This window comes from Cuculus canorus, chromosome 27, assembly GCF_017976375.1.
Source record: "Cuculus canorus isolate bCucCan1 chromosome 27, bCucCan1.pri, whole genome shotgun sequence".
Taxonomy (NCBI): Eukaryota; Metazoa; Chordata; class Aves; order Cuculiformes; family Cuculidae; genus Cuculus; species Cuculus canorus.
Genome location: NC_071427.1, coordinates 1793822 through 1814859, shown reverse-complemented (window position 1 = coordinate 1814859; position 21038 = coordinate 1793822). Strand labels below are relative to the sequence as shown.

The window sequence follows — 21038 nt, the reverse complement described above, 5'->3', positions numbered from 1 at the left end:
AACTGCAGGTGGGAAGCGTGTCCTGATGTCCCAGTCATCAGGGTGGGAGAACAAACTTTGCCTCATTGCTGCTGGTCAGGACTTCTTTGAACACTCTTTCAAAGCAGGGTGAGACTGTTCCTTCACTGGTTTATGTTATGAGCATGAAAAACATACTTTGGACTGTACAGGATTAGCGGGTGGTCAAAGGGAACTCCTGAACAAGGAATTCTGAAGAGGATAACGAATACTCGTGGAGGCAGGGGAACCTAAAGACTCGCATTTCACCAGCTCTGTTCTTGCAAAAGCTCACTAGCCCTAAAGGGCGAGTACGTAGTTGCGTTTGACCAACATGCGTTTGAGCAAAGCACGTGACCTGCAGGTGGTGATGGAAGTTTGCGTTCGCAATCAGTAATTTCCTGTGTGAAAAGGGCTGTTCTGAGCGTGGAAATGTGCCCCGAACGGACAGTTTATGATCTCTGTTTTCTAAGTATAAAACTGAGGTATAGAGAAATAATGGGCTAGACCTGCACAGGGCTTCTCCTTTGTTTCAAATGGCAACAGTAGAAGCTTTTTGTTCCAACTATTTGAATAGGAATTAGAGAAGTAGAATTACTTAAGACCCTCGTTCATGCTTTATCCTCCCTGCCTCCCTTACAGTGGCTGTAACCTGGTTTGCTGGCTCTGCATGGAGTTTGTAGAAAGCTGTAGAAAGTTTGTAGAAGGCTTGTTCAGCTGGAGAAGAGAAGGCTCGGAGGAGATCTTATAGCGACCTTCCAGTACGTGAGGGGGCTCCAGGAAAGCTGGAGAGGGGCTGTTCATAAAGGCTTGTGGGGATAGGACGAGGGGGAATGGGTATAAACCGGAAAGGGGCAGATTTAGACTGGACATAAGGAAGAGTTTCTTCACCATGAGAGCGGTGAGGCACTGGCCCAGGTCGCCCAGGGAAGCTGTGGCTGCCCCATCCCTGGAGGTGTTCAAGGCCAGGTTGGGTGGGGCTTGAAGCCCCTGATCCAGTGGGATGTCCCTGCCCATGGTGGGGGGTTGGACCTGGATGATATTTAAGGTCCTTTCCAACCCAAACTATTCCATGATTCTATGAAAGCTGCCTGTTTTCTCCATTGCCCCCTGGTCTTATGTTCTGGTCTCTCTCCAGTGTGTCCCCCTGCATCCATTCAATTCCAGACCCAACAGGGCCTTTCCTGGCATCTCTGGGGATATTACAAGACTAAGTGAGCACATTCAGTGATCAAAGCAGTGTTTTAAAACACATATTCCTGCCCTGGTGAGGAAAGGACTAAACACGTATTATACTTAGTTCCTATCCTAGGTTGTTTGATGTAGCCCATCCAGTGCTTGTATATGAGTTAGCAGAGATCCCTGGGAAAAGGATCTGCCAGGTTTTGTGTCGCTGGTGAGGTGGAATGAGATCAAGTACAGAGCGTGGTGCTTCAGGGATTTTCTGCTCCTTGTGAGGCTGGTTGCCTTACAAGGTGTTAAAGAGGCTGTGGCATAATCCTCCCTATCTGAGAGTTCTGAGGAAAGCCTCTTTCTGCTTAAGTTCTTAACAGGAATTAACTGCTTAAAAAGTCATTAATACCCATGTGTATATGTGTGGGTTCAAAATAGTGCTGTGGCATCATCCATTGCATCTTTAGGAAACCCTGTCCCTGGAAGCATCAGCAAGCTTTTGAGAGACTTGGGGCCCTTCTGTTCTCAGGAGGAAAAAGGATGATAAAACGTTAAAACTACAAAAATCATAATCATATCAGAAAGCATAATGTTGTAGGTCATAGAATCATAGAACGGTTTGGGTTGGAAGGGACCTCAAAGCCCATTCAGGTCCAACCCTCCTCCCATAGGCAGGGACACCTTCCACTGGATCAGGTTGCTCATCGCTTCATCAGTTTGTTCCTCAGGCTTTCCCTTGCATCCCCGCAGCATTTATTCCACACTCTCATAGAACTGCCCGTTAGGAAAGATTTTTTGAGGTTGCATCTCAGCTTTCCTGTGTTCCAGTTTATTCCATAACACCACGAGCTGTGCTTGAACCGATAGGGCTTGGAACTGTGCCTGCTCTCACAGAAAAGGGCAGAGCAAGAACAGACAAGGTGACAGAGAAATCAAAGGAAACAAATGCAGTTTGCTGGGCGCCTCTGTTTTTGAGTACGTCTGCTGTTTTCTTTGTTAGCAGAGAATCTCCGAAGCCCTTCTCAAGTATTTGGAGGGTTATTCAGCAGGTGCCAGTATCCTAAATCTTCCCACTTTGCCACTGACTGGCAGTTTGAAGAGAAACTTCCAAAGGAGACAAGTTTTGATGTCATGTCCAGAGGTAAAGGGAAGAGAAGGGCTGGCACCAAATATTGGACTGCAAGCCTCCCTTTCAGCATCTTCTGACATATCTAAATCCCCCCAATTTCAAAACCAATATGATTTCCTTAATGTACACCTTTTTTTTTCCCCTGAATCACAGAATCTCGGAATGGTTTGTGTTGGAAGGGACCTCAAAGCCCATCCAGTTTCACCCCCCTGCCATGGGCAGGGACACCTCCCACTGGATCAGGGGCTCCAAGCCCCATCCAACCTGGCCTGGAACCCCTCCAGGGATGGGGCAGCCACCACTGCTCTGGGCAACCTGGGCCAGGGCCTCCCCACCTTCACAGGGGAACATTTCTTCCCAAGACCTCATCTCAGTTTCCCCTCTTTCAGCTTAAACTGAAACCAAGTCCAACCAGTAGAGTACTCACTAGAAAAGCTAGAGAGGTTGCACAGTGAATTCATCTGGGCCTATAAACACCGACATTTCAGAGAATCTCCTCTCCTGCTACGAAACCCCTGATGTCTACCAAGGGTTTGTAGAGGGTTTGTCAAACCCTCGTATGAGACGAGGAACAAAGCAGCCGTGTCACCTAACAGCTACTGGAGATACCGACGGCAAAAAAAGTGCTTCTTACCTGGTTGGCAGATGGGCAGGATGTCTCCTCGGGACTTCCTTACAACAAATTTGAAGAAAGGAATGAAGGGGGAAAATGTTCTTCGAGTGAGAAATGTGTCGATTTTGGAAGACGAAAGTGGAGCTGGTAACACCATCCAGTGAGCAGCCTGGCATTCACTAACCTCTGTTTCTGGTTTCTTTGAAATGTGACCTATTTCCTTCTCGCACAGGAAAGGAAAGAAGAGAACGTAAAAGCGTGTAGCTCAAGAGTGAAACATCTCTGAGTCCTTCTCGGTGCAAGGCCTGGGTTTCCTATGGAAGAAAATAAATCAGAGGAAGGTAGTGAAGAGCTATTGCTACTTAGAATCGTGGAATGTTTTGGCTTGGAAGGGACCTTAAAGATCATCCAACGCCCATGCCATGGGCAGGGACTCATTTCACTGGATCAGCTTGCTCAAAGCTTCATCCAACCTGGTCTTGAACATTTCCAGGGGGCATCCATGATTTAAACAAGTATGTTGGAGGAGGATGTTGCCTTGAGATCCAAGCTCTCTCCTTGCCCTTTGGACAGATGGTCATGGGGAAGTGAGTATCTCTGTTGTGCCAGGCTATGTCCCTCAAACATCACAAGTGGGTAAAGAGAGTTTTGTCTCTTTGAATTTTCTACATCCAAGCCAGAGGCTACTGAGAAAGGCCCTCTGTGTGGGGCTGCTTTGGAATGATGGTTTGTGGTGGTCAAGACCTAGATGTAGTAACCCAAGAAGCCTTTCCTAGTCTGTTTATCTTGCCCTGCTTTCTGATTATCTCTTCTTAGTGCCAAAACACCCATAACACTAAAAGCTGGGCTGGGAGCCATCCAACACCAGTCCCACCAAAAACGTGCTTGGTTTTGGTAGTTTCCAGCTGCTCCTCAGGGTCATGTCCCCCTTCCCAGAAAAGAATGTGAGCATGTTTTATCACCAGGCGTGGTAAATGGCTCACTGCTGCTCCACAGCTGGAAGAGATGGGTAAAGGATCGGTGTTCAGTGCCAGCTCTTGGTGACTGGGGAGAAAGACTACAGTGCCATGACTTCTTTCCAAAGATGTGACCCAAGGAGATGGATAAGGAATCCCAAAGTGTCTCACTGTTGCAGGCAGAAGACTCTGTGCTGCAGGAGAAACTGGAACTAGGGCCCTGACCATGGCAGGTTGAGCTTGCTGATGTTCAAGACTGATTGGAATAAAACCCCCCAGTAACAGGGTTAGATATGTGAAATGCAAGCTCTCCTTGGGCATTACCCACCTGCATGGCATTTCATTGCCAAGTTGCTCTTGGGGGAGCCTTTTGTTAACGTTTTGACGTGGAGCTGGACATGATGCTTACTCAGAAATCCGAAGCAAAGATTTTTTCTAAGGGCAACGTGAGATCCTGAGATGGAACAGATGAGTCATTTAGGCAGTTTACAACGTGAAAATGCAGCATCCCAGCACATCAAACCTTGTAGTGCGAAGGGAGAGCTCTCAGTCCTGAGCCCTTGGCAAGGTTCTCCACGTTTATCCTTTGCCCAACGTCCCCACAAAGTTTAGTCAATGTAGAATGATCTTGGTAACTGCTTTTTGAGGACTGTGCTTTCCAAGCTGGAGTTATGACCCTGGGAGACAACAACCCAGAGAGACAACAACCCAATTTTATCTGGCACCTGGGATTAATTAAACGGAGTTTTACTGTTGGGCAATGAGTTTGCGTGTCTCCACACTAGTGGCAAACCAAAAACATTTGTTTACAGCTGGTTTCGCTTGCAGGTTCTCAACCTGCAGTATTTGGGCCCCAAACAAAGGAGGGCAGTTTGTTTATTACAGCAGTAGCTAAAAGGCTGAATGGAGTTGTTGTGTTGGGTACCGCAGAGCCATGAAAAGGGTGAGTCTGTGGCCAAGGAGCGAGTCCCGACATGGACTTGGGACCAGGCTGTGATGTAGAGCCAGAGCTGGGAACTTTGCCCAGGCCAAGCAGTTTAGATAGAGCGAGAGAGAGAGCATTCTTTATTTTATGTACAAAATGATTGGACCAAAAAATCACATCAAGCCTCAGCATTGTTCCCTGTGTATTTTAATGGGAACCAGGACACAATTTGCAGCCTTACAAGCCTTAAAATGAGTGCTGGCCTCAGTGTTGGGCGAGCTGGTGCTGCAGCTGGGCACAATGGATGCATTTGGGCATTAGCCAGCACCACCGAGAAGCGCCGGCGCTGAGTTTGCTTGCAGGCTTTGCTCTTTGTGCTTTCCTAGGGTTCGATGCATCATCCCTGTGGGGCTTCTACCAGCCTGGTGCTGAGCCTGGACCTCACAGGATTCCAGCGTGCAGCCTCTGCCACGCGTAGCCACAGGAGGGTGCAGCGTCACCGGGCTGCTGGGCTTTGGGGACTGGGTGCTGGTGCTGTGCTGAGCACAGGCTCTGCTCCATCCCGGGAATAAGTGAGGATGCAGGGGAGCTGGAGGGAGAGGAGTTCAAGTGTCTCATCCTAGGAAGAGAGGGAGCATCTGGCTGGTACTGTTTGATGTTGGAAATGAATTGTAGTGATGGTCGGTTGCCTGCAAAACCCTTTTTTTCATGCAGGGTCCTGTACTTTGTCTCTTTTTTTGTGAATATCTGGTTCTTTTACCTCTCCCCCTTTTCTAGGCTCCTGTGCAGGTAATGAAGGCCTTGGCTTAGGAAGGTGTGTGCAGCTCTGGGGTGGCTCCATCACCCTTTCACAGACAGAAAAAGACTGGAGTAAGACCTAGTTTTCGAGTTGGCCTGGTGTAAGTATGAGTGGGGTTTGGGTACAGGGCTGGGGGACTTGTCTGTAAGCACATAGATTGTGTGTCCTTGTATGTCAGGAGTCTCTAACGTTGTCTGGAAGGCACTGGACACTGCCCATCAAGAAAAGGCAGGTTTCTTTAGGAAGGGAGAAGGACAGGCAGCACAGAGCCACTCACTGCTATGCAGGAAAGATGGGCATCTGCTTCTCAGTCCCTCTTCCTCACACACTAAGTGTGTCTGGAAGCAAGCTTCAGCAGGCAGAAAGCCCCTGGTATGGCACCAAGCCATGCTTTGAGCAATTAGTCTTTCCCTGGCCAGGTGCAGCACCATTCAACTAAACCCAAAATTCTTTGTTTAGTTGCTCTTTAATGTGTGCGCTTTAGGGGCTCAGACAATGGCCAGGGTGACCTGGGGAGGAAGGAAGCCAGAGCACCAGCCAAAAGTTCAGCCCAGCAACTGCAGTCACTTTCAACTCCATTTTCAAATGGAGAGACAGGACTTTCCAGTCTGAATGCTTATGAGGAAGAGTGGTCCTTGTGATTCTGTTGGAATGGGGTAGCACAGGAGTGGAGCTGAGGGCTCTGATCTCCCACCATCCGGCATCTCCTTCTTGGAGCAAAAGATGTTTTTCACAAAGGGTGTTTCCCCTTGTTTTCTTGGAGCTGTAAGGATGAGCACACCTACCAGGCAATATCAAATAGTTTGAGACCATCGGAGGCCCAGCAGGTCCCTCCTGACCATCTCCTGCTCAGGTCACACCACTGCTCCAACTGAGGAGTGGAGTTCAGAAGGCTGGAATCAGGGTTTGCACAGATCCATGAAGGAAAATGAATTATGGTTATTGAATGAAAAAAATGCAATTTGTGGCTTAGGTTCAGCCCTGCACTTAGCTGGCAGTGAATGCTTGCAGCTCAGAAAGCCAACTGTATCCTGGGCTCTATGTAAAGCAGTGGGACCAGCAGAGTGAGGGAGGGAATTCTGTTCTGCTCTTCTGAGACCCCACCTGGAGCCCTGTATCCAGTTCTGGAGTCCTCAGCACAGGGAGGACATGGAGCTGTTGGAGCTAGTCCAGAGGAGGCCACAGAGATGATCCAAGGGCTGGAGCATCTCTCATCCAAGGACAGGCTGAGAGAGTTGGGATTGTTCAACCTGGAGAAGAGAAGGCTTCCGGGAGACTTTATAGTGACCTTCCAGTACCTGAAGGGGCTCCAGGAAAGCTGGAGAGGGGCTCATGAATCAGGGAGTGCGGGGACAGGACAAGAGGGAAAGGTTTTCAGCTGAAAGAGAGGAGACTAAGATGAGATACTAGGAAGATCTGCTGGGGTGGTGAGGTTTTGCCCCAGGCTGCTGAGAGAATTGGTGGCTGCCCCATCCCTGGAGGGGTTCAAGGCCAGGTTGGATGTTGCTTTGAGCAACCTGATCCAGTGGGAGGTGTCCCAGCCCATGGCAGGGGTTTGGAACTAGATGGGCTTTGAACTCCCTTCCAACCCAAACCATTCCACGATTCTACTGATCACAGAATCATAGAATAGTTTGGGTTGGAAGGGACCTTGGGGATGATCTAGTTCCAGCTCCTCTGTGATGGGCAGGGACACGCGCCGCTAGATCAGGCTGCCCAAGACCCCATCCAGCCTGGCAGAAGAAGATAGCAGAAGATGTAGGAAGATATACAGCAAAAATCCCACAGCTTCTGGCTTTTTTCTTAATCCCTTTTCTTGGGCAACACCCGATTAGTCGGGCTGGCCAGGCTTTTGTGGCTTTTTCTTTCTCCGTTCCCATCTAATGGTCAGATGGTTACAGAGTGAAGCTTGGTCAGCTTGGGTGTCACCCTGGCCCATCACCAAGATCCCTGGCTGCCCAGACCTGCCCCAGGGCTGGATCCTGTGATTTGTACCTTCTGGACCTCGAAGGGCCATGGCAGGACTTGCATCCTGGAGGGAACTGGCTGTCCTGTGGGCTTAGCATCTACACCACATGTCACGGGGCTCCAAACCCTCTACCCCCTTCCCAGAGCTTTGCAATCTGCTCCTGGGCAGAGGGGTCTCACCTCCACGGAGCTTGGTCTAAGGCTTAGCTTACATCTTCCACCAGCAACTTTTCTCCTCCTTACTCTTCATTCAAATCCTTTCATCCTAAAAGGCTGCTCGAGGGTGGTTTGGAGTCCCTCTGCTCCCAGAGATGGGGAGGTCAGTGCCTGGCACTGCCATCCTTTCCCTGTGTCCCCTCTCTGTATCCAGAACAAAGCAGGACAGTTTGGAAGGGCTGTTTTTTATAATATTTGTGGAATTGTCAGGTTATTCTCTCTTTACCAACGCTCATATATTCAGCTTTCTAATCTCAAAGCTGACTTCAGAAGGAAGAAGGAAATGAGCTCCTGCCCTTTACAGTTGCTCATTGTTTTATGTGTCCTGAGAGAGCTTTGTTTTCAAACAGGCAGTATTTTATTATTACATTACATTACATTACGATGTTTATTCTTTGCTTTAGAAATGGATTGTCCCACGTGGGATGCTCCACGGTGGCAGCAGAATGAGAGAAATGATGGCATCACAAGAGCCAGCAGGGCAAAAATTATGTCAGTGGGAAGGGAAGGGACTTGTGAACACATGAGCAATGTTTTGAGGGCATTTTAACTCTAAAGCCAATATCTGACACTGCTGTAGAGCCCAGCTGCCTTCGTTAAGGCCATTTCATAGACTCATAGAATGGTTTGGGTTGGAAGGGACCCTGAAGGTCATCCAACCCAACCTCCCCTTCATCAGCCGTACATTGGCTTTTTTAGAAGCTGCAGTTAAAACGAGGCTGGGAGTGGTGGTTGTTGTTGGGGGAAAAGCCAAAAATCCTGGTTTTTCTTGATCTGTTTGGTCTGCTCTTTGCCACCGTCAGCACAACTGTTATTGCTTTATGGCTTTTATTGGGATGTTTTATCTTCTGGGAGCCTGGGGAACATCGCCGCCTGCTCCTTAAAACAACTTAGCTGCTGAGTTTTATACTGTTCCAGGCAAGACCTGCCTTCTGCACTGATGTCAGCACTCAGGGCGGGACTTTTATAGCCCTGTGGGGTTGGGGGGGTTGGGTTTGGTGGTTTGGGTTTTTTTTTTTTTGGATAATCCTGGCAAAATTCCTGAGCAAAGTTTTTTTTCCCCCTTTTTTTTCTTTTTTTTTTTTTTCTGAGCAGCCCCTATACATGCTGCCTCCAAGCCACTCTCTTATTACTGCTCACTTCCTGAAAGGAGACTTTTTAGCAGAGCCTCTAACTCCAGCACTGCCTGGGTCTGACAGAAGAAGGTTCTTGAGGAAGGCAACAAAACCCCTCAGCCTGGAAACTTTCTGACACGCGCAGGAGTGAGAGGGAGAGAGGAGCTGTTGGCTGCTGCTGGGAAAAAGAAAAGGGAAAAAAACCAAACCAGCAGCTCAAGGAATTAAAAAAGGGGAGGAAAAGAAGAAAGAAGGAAAAACACTTCAAAAAAGGTAAAGCACTCTTTAAAATCATTTTTCCAGGGAAGCCTCTTTGAGGTTGGAGTGGGGTGGTCTGGGGTGGAGGGGACGCGAATGTGCTTTGAAATCAGAACCGTCTCTCTGGAGTAAAGGAATGAGCCCAAAGAGCACTGCACGCTGGAAAAAACATTTATGAGAATGAAAACCATGTTCACCCTTCTCCAACATTCAGAGTTTCCATCAAAAAAATGCAGGGTTGTGTTTCAAAGCGTCTGCAGACGGCAGGAGTCGGGCATCCGTGCTCGCGTGCTGTCTCCCTCGCCTCCCCCTTTCCCCACGCTGCTCCACAGGTTTTTATTGCATGAAACCCTCCGATCGCGTGTTTGCTGCTCTAAAATACAATTCTCTGCCGTGGGCAAAGCTCTCGATTACAGAAAGCAGTGGCTATAATCCTGGTCGCTGAATTATATGTTCCTTGCTCTCTCCATTCCTGAGAATCAACACACACTGCGCTCCCTCTTTCGCTGTCTCTCTCCATCTTCAGGAGCTGCCAATGCTTCTTTCCCTCCTGTCCGATGTGGTCAGCGGATTAGAAAGTGTCTGCCCTGAAAAAGCTGCAGTGTCATTAACTTTGCGTGCATCCCCAGGCATTTGGCCCCCTTGCAGCGAATATTTCTTTGCTTTGATTGTGATTTAAGGGTTTTTTAAAAGAGATCAATCCCTCTGAACGTGTTATTTTAAACATCAAAGTAAATATTAGTGGTGGTGGAATGCCAGAAGATTATCTCATTAGAGCTGAAGGAGCTGCGCTATAAATAGCGAGGAGTTTATAAAATAACCTTGGCAAATATCTTCCAGAGAGGAGAATCAAACCAAGCTGTACAGGTACCCTGCTCCAGCGGCGGCCGCAGCTGCGTGGCACAAGCTAAAATCTCACCAGAGAGTCATTTCGGAGCATTTTTCTGGTCAATTTTATGCAGAGATGTAAACCTCAGGGGAGGTGTTTGTCCTCCTCTTTCAGCCCATGCCAATCCCCACGCTGGCTGGATGCAGCTCGGCCACACCAGAGATCTGGTTCTTATTCTGCTCTCGTTAATATTGCTGTTAGCAGAGCTCACGTGGTGACAGTGTGCGATGGAGTGTGTGATGGGGGAGAGCAGGGAGATTTTTGAAGTCTTTGTTCCTCTCTGGTCTCCCTGTGGATGCTAGAAAGGGAAATGCTTTGTCAGGTGCCCAGGTAATTCCCCAGCCGGCACAGGGATGTTCTCTCTGCTCTGCTTGCCGCAGCCTTGCCCGGACTAGTCTGAAACGCCTCTATCAGTGAGGCTTCCTCCAGTTCTTTGGAGGTTGTTCCAATGTCACAAAGTTTCTCCATATATGGAACATGCCGAGTGCTCCGGTTGCTCCATCCTCAGCTTCCCATTGTTCCCGCTTCGCCCCACGGCAGCACCCTCTCCTTTCCTGCTCCTCCTTAGCTCCCTAAAACCCCCTGCACTCATCGGTGCATCTCCAGTTGCATTCCCCAAGCAGCTGCTTGTTGGGTGGAATGGGAAAGGTCCTGTCATCTCCTGTAAATCATGCTTTTCCCGGATAAGACTCAGGGGCTGAACTGTTTCTTTTGGCAGTGGGAGATCCTGATAAGCTGTGACTGAGCAGCCGATGGGGTGAAGTGGAGCCCTAAGGGAAGGTATTGCCTGCTCAACATAAACAGTGTCAGCTAGTCATGCAGGAGGCCTTTGAGGAACCAACATGCAAACCTGTAACGTGAGAGGCTCTCTTATCACTGATGGCTTAAGGCCACCCAGACTGTTACTGGGATCAGCTCTCTTATCACATGAAGCTCTGGTCCAGAGGCAACGTAAGCTCAGCTGCCCCGAGAAGCAGCTTCATGAAGGGCTTTTCAGCACAGGTTGCATCAAGCCCACCCAGGGGATGATTCCATTCAAGCACTTATCTAAACATTCTCTGAACCCCCCAACCCCAAAAACCACTTTTCTTGCCAAGTTTCCAGCAATTAGTTCATTCGAAGCCAGAAACTCCGCAGGATGTGTTTGTCACGTCCTGTCCTGCCTAGATCTCAAGTTAACACAAATGAACTTAAAACAAACAGAATTTGGACCAAATTTGTCAAGTTTTCAGAAACGATTCACTAGAGATTGGGGTGATGTCAGCTCAGATGTGCTGGAGATACGCAAGTCAAAAATGTCTTCGCCTGACCCCCCACCACGAGAAATGTTTGCAGGGCGAGTGGTTAGAAACATTTCCTGGGAATCTGTAGGGAGGTTGGATCTCATGCAGCGACTGAGGAGTGAGAAACATGGAAACCACCATCCTGGATATTCAGTTTTCAACACTGAAGGTGGTTTCAAAGGGACCCCATCAAAGCAGATCTCTCCATCTTGAATCATAGAATCATTTGGTTGGAAAAGACCTTTGAGATCATTGAGTCCAACTGTACCTGTCCACTACTAAACCACATCCCTGAACCCCTTGTCTGCCCATCTTTTAAACGCCTCCGGGGTGGTGACTCAACCACATGCTTGGGCAGTCTTGTTTGCTGTGAGAGTCTTGATTTAAGTCTGCCACCAATTCAAAAGTGGGGAAATTCTCCACTGAGAATCTCTGCCAAAATATTTTAGGTCCATCTGACTTCAGTGGAGCGATGTCAGTGGCACGTGTTTGGTGCAGGGTCTCCATCTGGCTGCTTATTGTTGCTGCTCTCCTCTCTTCTGTGTTCTCCCAGGCTGGGAAAATAAATGCTTGGGTTATGCCATGGCTGTTTCTTCAGTGCCTTTACATTTCTCTTTATCATCCCAACTCACCGTTATTGCTGTTGTGTTTCATGTTCTTCCATCATAGCTTCATTTTTAAAGGGAGAATGAGTTCCATTTTATCTGTTCCTATGCATTTCTACAAATCCTTCTGAACTCAAAACAGCGATAATCCTTGGTTTCTGATGAGCTGAACTCATGGATGAAATCCTGGCCTCTCACTGTGGGGAGTTGTGCCACTGACCTCAACAGGACCAAGAATTCACCCTTCAAAACCAGTGCAAACAATGAGTTCAGCGCTGTCGGGGTTAGTTCATTCCTTGGCCATAAACGAAGGCAGCTCTTCCACAGCCAGGCACAAAGAAGTGTGCTCAGTGGCCTTTGGGCTGCAGCTTCCTCGCAAGCCACACATGCTTGTGAGTCGGCGTGTTTTCTGTTGCACCCTGCCATTCCCCGTCAAATCCAAACCATCTGGACCATATGTTTCCCTGAACAGAGAACCTGCAGGGAGGGGAAAAGGGCCCATAAACTCTTTGCACAGCAGATCTCATTGACCTTGCTTAAGGGAGCCAGAGCCTGGAAATGAGCTGCAGAGCCTTCGGATCTATAAAGCCTGGAGGGATTCCACAGCCCAATGCAGTCTGCAGGAGTTCATCCTGCTGCAGAGCTCCCCTGGCACGTTCCGGTGTGGTAATCATAGAATCATGGAATGATTTGGGTTGGAAGGGACCTTAAAGCCCATCCAGTTCCACCCCACCTGCCGTGGGCAGAGACACCTCCCACTAGACCAGGCTGTTCAAAGCCTCATCCAGCCTGGCCATGAACACCTCCAGGGAAAACGATAATGTCTTGAGGTCTGTGGGTGCTCAAAGTCACGTTCCCTTGCACAAAGCAGCCCTGGGGTGATTGCATGGGGTCCCCAAATCACTTCTCCCTTTGCTCAGCTTCATTGTGTTGTGAAAGAAAGCTGGTAGCGTTCACCTGCTTTCATGGAGACTTTGAAAGGTGGGGAGGTCATAGGGATGCAGCAGCAGCTGTCGGTGTGGGAGGGAGGCTAGGCTGTGTGTTTGCATTTTCATGCTCTTAGTGCCCTGCGGGGCTGGGTGCTGCCTGCATGCCTGTGGAGGGGGAGGGTCTCACCCCAGGGCCCTGGAAGCACATGGAGCAGGCATGGAGGCAGCTGGAGCGGATGGGAAGAGTCAGATTTCCCAGAAGGACAACTTGGTCAAAACAAACTTCGCAGCTTTAGGGTTCTGCTCCACAGCTCACTGTGTGTCCTCCAAGCCCCTGATGAGACAGCCTGGGTTCTGTGATCCTAAACTCCATCTCACTTTCTTCTGAGTGTGGGGTGGGAAGAGAGATCCCCTCATGTTCCTTGCAACCTCAGTTGTTCTTTGATTCAGTCTGGAGGACCAAACCAGCAATGAGTGCTGGAGACAAGCGGTGCTGTGGATCCCTTCCCCTATCCAGGGCTGTGCTGTTGCTGGTGCAGCGTGAGACACTGCTGTGCCACGGGAATGCTCTGCTGCGCCAGTGGTGGAAGGAGCTGCTGACCTCTGTGCTCACTGCAGGTCCTATGGTGCTTCTTGTGGTTGGTAGGAATGGTTGGACTTGATGATCCTAGTGGTCTTTTCCAACCTAGTGATTCGATGATTCTCACAGCCCTTCTGGGTAACAGGAGGCACCTCAGATCCTCTCCTTGGAGAGCTCGGTAGGGCTCTCTTGTCTCTTGAGCTTCAGGGCCTGAGGCTGTGCAGGACCGTGGGTGCACTTGGTGTGGCCAGCAACAAGAGGGGCTGTAGTGGGGCTCTGCCCTCCAGCACAGCTCCTCCAGTTTGATGACCAGACACATCATTGTCAGGAGGTCTCAGCGCAGGTACAGCCCTACAGATGTGTGGGGTATGGCCTTGCCTGAAGGTCAGGCTGAGGAAGGGGTCGAATTTAGGTTGCCATGCTTGGTGTGTGAGCTGTGACAGCCCTTCGTAAGGGATGACTGTATCAGACATGCTACAGCCTGACCTGGGACAAACGGCTCTCCTGGAGAGAGAGCCAGTGGTGGTTACGCAGGTGAGTGGAGCTCAGTGTTGGCACAGGAGAGCGTTTGTCTTTATGCAACCCCAGGACTCGGTGCTGTTGTTGCTGTGTTGTGTAAGCACAGAGACTGCTGAAGGGCTGCTGCGGGAGCCAGCTCTGCCGGGACACAGATGGCTGCGCCGAGCTGTTGCAGTCACTGCGTCTGCTTGCTCAGGGATGCGAGTGCTCCTGGGCTTTCTAAGAGCCCGGGCCAGTTGCCTGGCATCCCAAGCACAGCAGAGCCTTGTTCCCAGCACACTGGGGGAGCGGTGGGAGCACGGGGACGGAGCTGCTTGCGTGGCAGCCCAGGAGATCTGGATTCTCTCCTGGCCACAGTGGACCCTGCAGAGAGAAGGTGTAGCTTTATAATAGAATCATAGAATAGTTTGAGTTGGAAGGAGCCTTAAAGATCATCCAATTCCAATCTCCTGCCATGGGCAGGGACATCCCACTGGATCAGGGGCTCCAAGCCCCATCCAACCTGGCCTTGAACACTTCCAGAGGTGGGGCAGCCACCACTTCCCTGGGCAACCTGTTCCAGTGTCTCGCCAGTCTCATGGGGAAGAGATTCTTCCTACGTCCAGTCTAAATCTGCCCCTCTCCAGTTTATCCCCATTCCCCCTCGTCCTATCACCACAAGCCTTTATGAACAGCCCCTCTCCAGCTTTCTTCTAGCCCCTTCAGGTACTGGAAACTGCTCGAAGGTCTCCTCTGAGCCTTCTTTTCTCCAGGCTGAACAACCCCAACTCTCTCAGCCTGTCCTCATATGGAGGGTACTCCAGCCCTCCGATCATCTTTGTACCCTTCTCTGGACCCATTCCAACAGCTCCATCTCCTTCTTATGTTGAGGATTCCAGAACTGGATGCAGTTCATGAAGTTATGAAGGCAGAAGGCAGTCATGCAAACGTGGAGAAGCCAGGTATAAAACCATCCCTCACATATGGCATATCCAGAGGTCCTCGTGATGATGGCATGCAGGCTGCGCATGCGGAGGGGCGTGTGGGTACCAAATGTAGATGTGCCTGCAGAGAATGCCCATCCTCATACAGGTAGAGTGTATCCTCCCACTAACAGTGCGTGTCCTCACATGGTTGAAGGGTATCCTCATGTGGATAACCTGCGTCCTCATGCACAGCTGCACAGCTGCCATTATGGTCTGCACGCGTGTGGACGACATGTGCACCATGTCCGTGGTGCTTGTGTGTAGGGGCATGGTGTGGGAGGTGACTTGTACTTTCTTTTAATGACTGCTCAGTCATCTTTTTAATTCTGCTGGTTTGTGCATGGCTGAAGCCAGCAAGGAGAGTGGTGGCAGAAAGCCAGCAAGTCTGGGTCACATGGAGTGGCTCCAAACTATTGCATAAGTCCTGTCTGAAAGTGGACCTGCATGAGAACTGGTGGAGTCATCTCCTTAAAGCAGAAAAGTCCAGGGCTGGGAGCATCGGTAGCCACCTTCTGTCTGGCTTGAGTGGACTGGGCTAGCAGCTCGATTTGGGCTCAGCCTTGTGGCTCGCACTGCCCCGTGCTGATGAGATGAGCTGGCACTTCTCTCCTGCCTTCCTCTTGAGGACCTCCGAGCGTTTTACCACACTTGGAGAAATGCAGTGACCCCAGCTATCCAGATAGGGCCAGATCCTTATGTAACCGAGAGATAGGATTTCCAGAAAGCAAAGCAGTCAGTGTCAGAGAGAGGTCGGTGCTCCCAGCTCTCCGCTTTATGCCCTTGCTTTGCCACGGGTTTCTTTTGCCCCTTTCTTTGTGAAATTAAAGATCCCGCTAGATTTTGGAGAGGAGCAAGGGGGTATTTCAGTCCTTTCCTCACTGAGATTGCAGTGAATAGACTTCACTGTAAAACAATTCTTGTGTTTTAAAAAAAAATACCACTCCCACACAGCACTGGAGTGAGCCCAAACCCCTGTGAAGCTCGCTTGTACAAAGGGATGGAGGGTGTGCCCGGCTAAAGAACAGCAGGGCGCAGCGTGGAGTGCCTGGAAGAGGGAGCGGGTGGTCCGAAGGCAGCAAGGCTTTCCGTCCTCATCCAGGCTACCAGGGTGCTGGTGGAGGGACGGAAACATCCACTCAGACCCCTCGCCTCTCAGCTTCAGGCTGGCAGCACCAGTCTGGATTCCCTATGTTGCTGGTGAGTGCCTCTGGATGAGGTCGGAGCTTATTTTAACAGTACAAAAGCTCCTCTGGACAAACTAAATTTGACCCCACAGTTGCTGGAATGGGAGTCTGCACAGAATTGCTCTTAGGGAGAGATGGAACAGCCTTTGCAAGTGAGGTCGGCTGCTGCGAGTGTTGGAGGTCCCCTCTTAGCAAGAAAGAGAAAGGCAAAAGTCCTTATCCTTCCTGCAGCGTAGGCTTGATAAGAGGAGCAATGAGGGGGACGGAGAGGGGACCCTAAAGGGTTGCTGCACAGCAGTGCAGGCAGCAACCATCCCATGGCTGGAGGCTGCTGTTTTCTGGTGAACAGTGATAACTACGTGTTTCTAATTCTTTGCTTGCCGTGCCCCCAGAGAGGCCAGGCTTGGAACAGCAAAGCAGATTAAGGTTCAAGCTCTTGTTTTCAGTTCTGCAGACCTGTGGCTTTAACCCATTTTTCACATTCTGCAGCCGATGCTCCTAGCACTGAGTCGCTGAGTAGTTAATGCTGTTTTTTCCTAGTTTTAACACATAATGCGTTTAACCCATAATGGTTTTAACTCATTCCTCTAGAGCTGAGAAATAACTTCCCAGTGGAAGTCTTGTCCTGCTGGCAGGATGACTGCAAAAAGACTTCTGCCATCTGCAACTCAGCATGTTTTCGACTTAGCAGTCCAGCCAAATATTTTGTCGGGAATATCAGGAGTCTCTTGCTAAAAGCAAGGAAGTTTGGAGAAGTGTGGCGGGTTGAGCAGGGTTGTTTACTCTGTCCTTAGGAACGTGCAGGGACCTGTTGGGAGCTGGGGTGGTGACTGTACACGCATGAAATGCCACCTGCCCCGGGGGGGCACAGCAGGTCAGCAGCTCCAGCCAGCACCCAGCACCCAGCTCCATCGCCACTCAGCGCCCTGAGGGAGGGACCTGCCTATTGCCGTACCCTGGGTGCTCTCCGTGCCCGGCTTTAAGGGCTGAGCTCTGATTTCTTGCTGTGCTTGTGACTGGGTGACATCGCCTGATCCTCCGATCTGGACCTGGGAGCCTGCTAAATAAGACATACATATCGGCTGCATGGAAGGTGGTGTTTGATGGGCTTGGTTGAAAGTGCAAGAGAACGACTAATTTTCCTTGATGATTCCAGGTTTGGGATGTGGGATTTTTATCATAGAATGGTTTGGGTTGGAAGGGACCTTAAAGATCATCTAGTTCTAACACCCTGCCATGCGCAGGGACACGTTCCCACTGGATCACGTTGCTCCATGCCTTATCCAACCTGGCCTTGAATACCTCCAGGGATGAGGCCGCCACCACTGCTCTGAGCAACCTGGGCCAGGGCCTCACAGGAAAACATTTCTTCCTAAGATCTCATCTCAGTCTCCTTTCTTTCAGCTGAGAACCATTCCCCCTTGTCCTATCCTTGAACTCCTTGATCCAGAGCTCCTCCACAGCTTTCCTGGAGCCCTTTTCAGTACTGAAAGCTGCTTTAAGGTCTCCCTGGAGCCTTCTCTTCTCCAGGCTGGACAACCCCTTGTCTTTCAACCTTATATTTGGCCAGAGCCATCTGACTATACATTTTCCTATACCAAAAAGGCTGGTCTGGATCATTTGGGATGGTTTCTACTGGCAGCCTTCAGATGCGTTCTGTAGATGTTGGTGCTGGAGGTGGCCACCAGCACAGGTGATTCTGCAAGGCCAACCACACAAAGGTTACTCTAAGTTGCTCCTGGAGTCCTGGGCAGGGATGGCTTCAGCCTCTGCCTGGCAAAGCTCACCAGGGCTTTTGCTTTTCAGACATCCCAGTTCCCAATTAAATGATTTCCTCAGCTTTCACACATTTTTTGCGAGCCCTCCCGTGTTCTTGCTCTCTCAAGGAGGTGGGACTGGTGGTCTGGGTTCCCCCTTCCCCTGACCCCGATGATGCTCGGCTCTGCGGGTCAGGCAGTGACAGGCGTGTGGTGGTTTTCTGAGTGTCCCCTGAGCAGAGCAGCATGAGCTGAAACTGTGACTGTTCCTGGAGACCACGTGGAAGAGTTGTCCTTCTGCCTTGCGGCAGTGTTTGGGAAGTAGATTTCAGCCAACGGTTTACAGCCAAAACTCGTGAGCCTCCGTGAAGCAGCGACGGCAGGTGAGCAGGGGGCTGTTTCTTCAGAAAACACAATGATTTTAGGATTGGCATCCACGAGCTACAGGCACTGCAAGGTTTGCTCTGTGGCCCCAGTGGGCAGCTGTGACAACAGGCAGTTGGTAAGAGCAGGGTGTCCAAGCAGGAGAAACCTGAGAACTGTGGTGATTCTGCTGCCAAGTGCCTCCCTGGCATGACCCATAGGTGAAACAGCCCAGCACCCTGCAGTCTGGATTTAGCCTGGTTTGCAAAGAAAATTAGACCCATGGAGCAAGTCACGTTTGCAGCTTTTCACCTGATGATGATAACTTTTGAACTAATCAGAGAATTTCAAGTCGGAGTGGATGGAGGAGTAGAAATTGGTGTGGTGTTGTGTTGGTATGGGCTGCACACGGCGGCTTCATAGCTGCCCTTCCACCAAGTCTAAAGTGTTGATGGGATCAGAGGCAAAACTGAGGTCAAGCTGTGGAACGTGGCATCATCGTGGCACCTGGACATCAGGAAAAAATTTTTCATGGAAAGGGTCATTGGGCACTGGAACAGCTGCTCAGGGAGGTGGTTGAGTCACCTTCCCTGGAGGTGTTTAAGAGAGGGGTGGATGGGGTGCTCAGGGACATGGTTTAGGGAGTGTTAGGAATGCTTGGACTCGATGAGAGATATTAGGATATTAGGAAAAATGTCTTCACTGAAAGGGTTCTCAGGCACTGGCAGAGGCTCCCGGGGAGGTGATGGCGTCACCATCCCTGGAGGGGTTTAAAAGACAGGCAGATGAGGTGCTCGGGGTCTGGTTTAGCAGTGGACAGGGACAGTTGGATTTGATAATCTCAAAGGTCTTTTCCAGTCAAACACTTCTATGATTCTAGGTGTGCTGCAAGTATTTCCTCCCACCAGGGAAACATGGAAGCATAAATCTGTGTTTGTATTTATTTCTTTCTCAAAACAAAAAGGGAAAAAGGACATCTGAGCTCATAATTTGCAAAAGTTGGATGAGAAACCTGGAAGCCACCAGGGCCTGCAGCTTTAAAAGCAGTTAAATTCCTCTTCTCTGCACTAGGAGGCACCTTGAACCTTCCTCTTGGCCCCGAGCAGAGTCCATCTGCTTCCTATTACCTTCCCATAAAACTGTCTCCCTGGCCAAAAAGCCGGGCTTTCAGGGAATTCTGTCTGCAGCCCCGATGTTGAAATTAGTAACAGTTGTCATCTGGTTTTCTTTTTTCTCTTCTCTTTGCTTGATTCCAGCTTGAATTCTAACCCCCCTTTCCCAGCCCCCTCATTTCTTGCGTGTTTTCGGTGTGGGAAGAGGCGACCTCAAAGTCATCATTGGCTCCGTTGGTGTCGACCTCCGCTCCCCTCGTCTCTGCCGCCACCGCCTCCTCGCGCAGGCAGCCCAGCCCACGGGTTCACGCGGTGAAAGCCACCTTGGCGCGAGGAGCGGGGAGCGTCAGCCGCTCGCGGGGCGCCTGCCAAGGACAACGAATTCCTCGGGAAGGAACAAATCGGAACCAGCCCAAGCGAGGGAGGCACGAGACCAGAGAGGTCACCTCATGCCTCTTCGTGGCCACCTCCATCCTGGCCAATGAGACCCTGGCATCCTGCTGCCCCCCATGCAGGCATTGCCTCTCAGAGAGCAAAATCTGGGAACTGAGGTGATGGAAAACTCCATGGATCAAGGCAGCCCTCGCTCTTCCAGTTCTCTCTTCCTTGTTACGGGTCCTTCTCTCGCAGGGCTCGTCGGGGGCTCGGAAGTGAAGCATCGCTGCGAAGGGGCCGTGTTTTCCTTACTGTGTGTGTGGAGGAATGAAAGCCGGGCCCTTCCCCCAGCCTGGCTTAAGGGAATTTTGCAGCTGTAATTCCTGACATGGGTTGCTCGGAACACGTCTCCTTCCCCCAAGGTCAGGGTTGCGGGGTCTCGGAGCCGGCAGCTCCTTCCTAGTCCCTGCTCCAGGGGATGCTGAGGTGATGGGACTGAAGGAGAAGGATAAAGGATCAACAGCCACAACTGCCACCGCTCAGGGTCACGAAGAGTCAGAGAAAGGAGGGGAAATAATGACAGCCTTGAAGAATCGGGTTCAACAGCTGGAAAACAAGAAAAATTAGTAGTGTGAAGCCCAGGAGAAAATATCCTTCAGCTGAGCAGCTTTCTGTCTGCAGACCTTGGAGCCGTGACAGGATTTCAAAGTTGGAATCTCAAGCTTTAATAGATGCTGAAAAATGCTGACTTAGGAGAGGGCCACAGCACACCCGGCTTTCGTTTCACCTTCTCCCTTTTCCAGTTTGCTTCCCACAGCCCCGCGGGGAGCAGCATCCGCAATGCTTGGCTGTGTGCTCCTACAGCCCCAGCTCTGCCCACTCGGCAGAGGGTGGCTGGGTCGGGGCAATCCCAAGCACAGACACAGGCTGGGCAGGGAATGGATTGGGAGCAGCCCTGAAGAGAAGGGGTGCTGGTGGATGAGAAGCTCAACATCAGCCAGCAATGGGTGATTGAGACCAGAAAGCCAAGTCCTGCGCTGCATCCAAAGCAGGGGGACCAGCAGGGCGAAGGAGGGGATTGTGCTCTGCTCTGGTGAGACCCCACCTGGAGCTCTGCCTTCAGTTCTGGAGTCCTCAGCACAGGAAGGACATGGAGCCGTTGGAGCGAGTCCAGAGGAGGCCACGGAGATGATCTGAGGGCTGGAGAACCTCCTGTCCAAGGACAGGCTGAGAGAATTGGGGTTGATCAGCCTGGAGAAGGCTGCAGGGAGACCTTAGAGCAGCTTCCAGTATTGAAAGGGGCTCCAGGAAAGCTGGAGAGGGGCTCT

The 21038-nt window shown here is 50.5% G+C and overlaps 2 protein-coding genes across 3 annotated transcripts in view; one reads left to right on the top strand and one right to left on the bottom strand.

Annotated features, from left to right (window-relative positions):
• LOC104063473 (tyrosine-protein kinase ZAP-70) overlaps nt 1–3098 on the bottom strand; it is a 30800-nt gene extending 27702 nt beyond the window's left edge. For both annotated transcript variants that reach the window (XM_009565672.2, XM_054049796.1), the window contains exon 1: nt 2934–3098. The gene's annotated coding sequence lies outside the window, so the exon portion shown is untranslated. The remainder of the gene's footprint in view (nt 1–2933) is intronic.
• Nucleotides 3099–8814: 5716 nt separating this feature from the next.
• Nucleotides 8815–21038, top strand: part of ADAMTS10 (ADAM metallopeptidase with thrombospondin type 1 motif 10) — a 68074-nt gene continuing 55850 nt past the window's right edge. The window contains exon 1 of the mRNA XM_009565706.2: nt 8815–9164. The gene's annotated coding sequence lies outside the window, so the exon portion shown is untranslated. The remainder of the gene's footprint in view (nt 9165–21038) is intronic.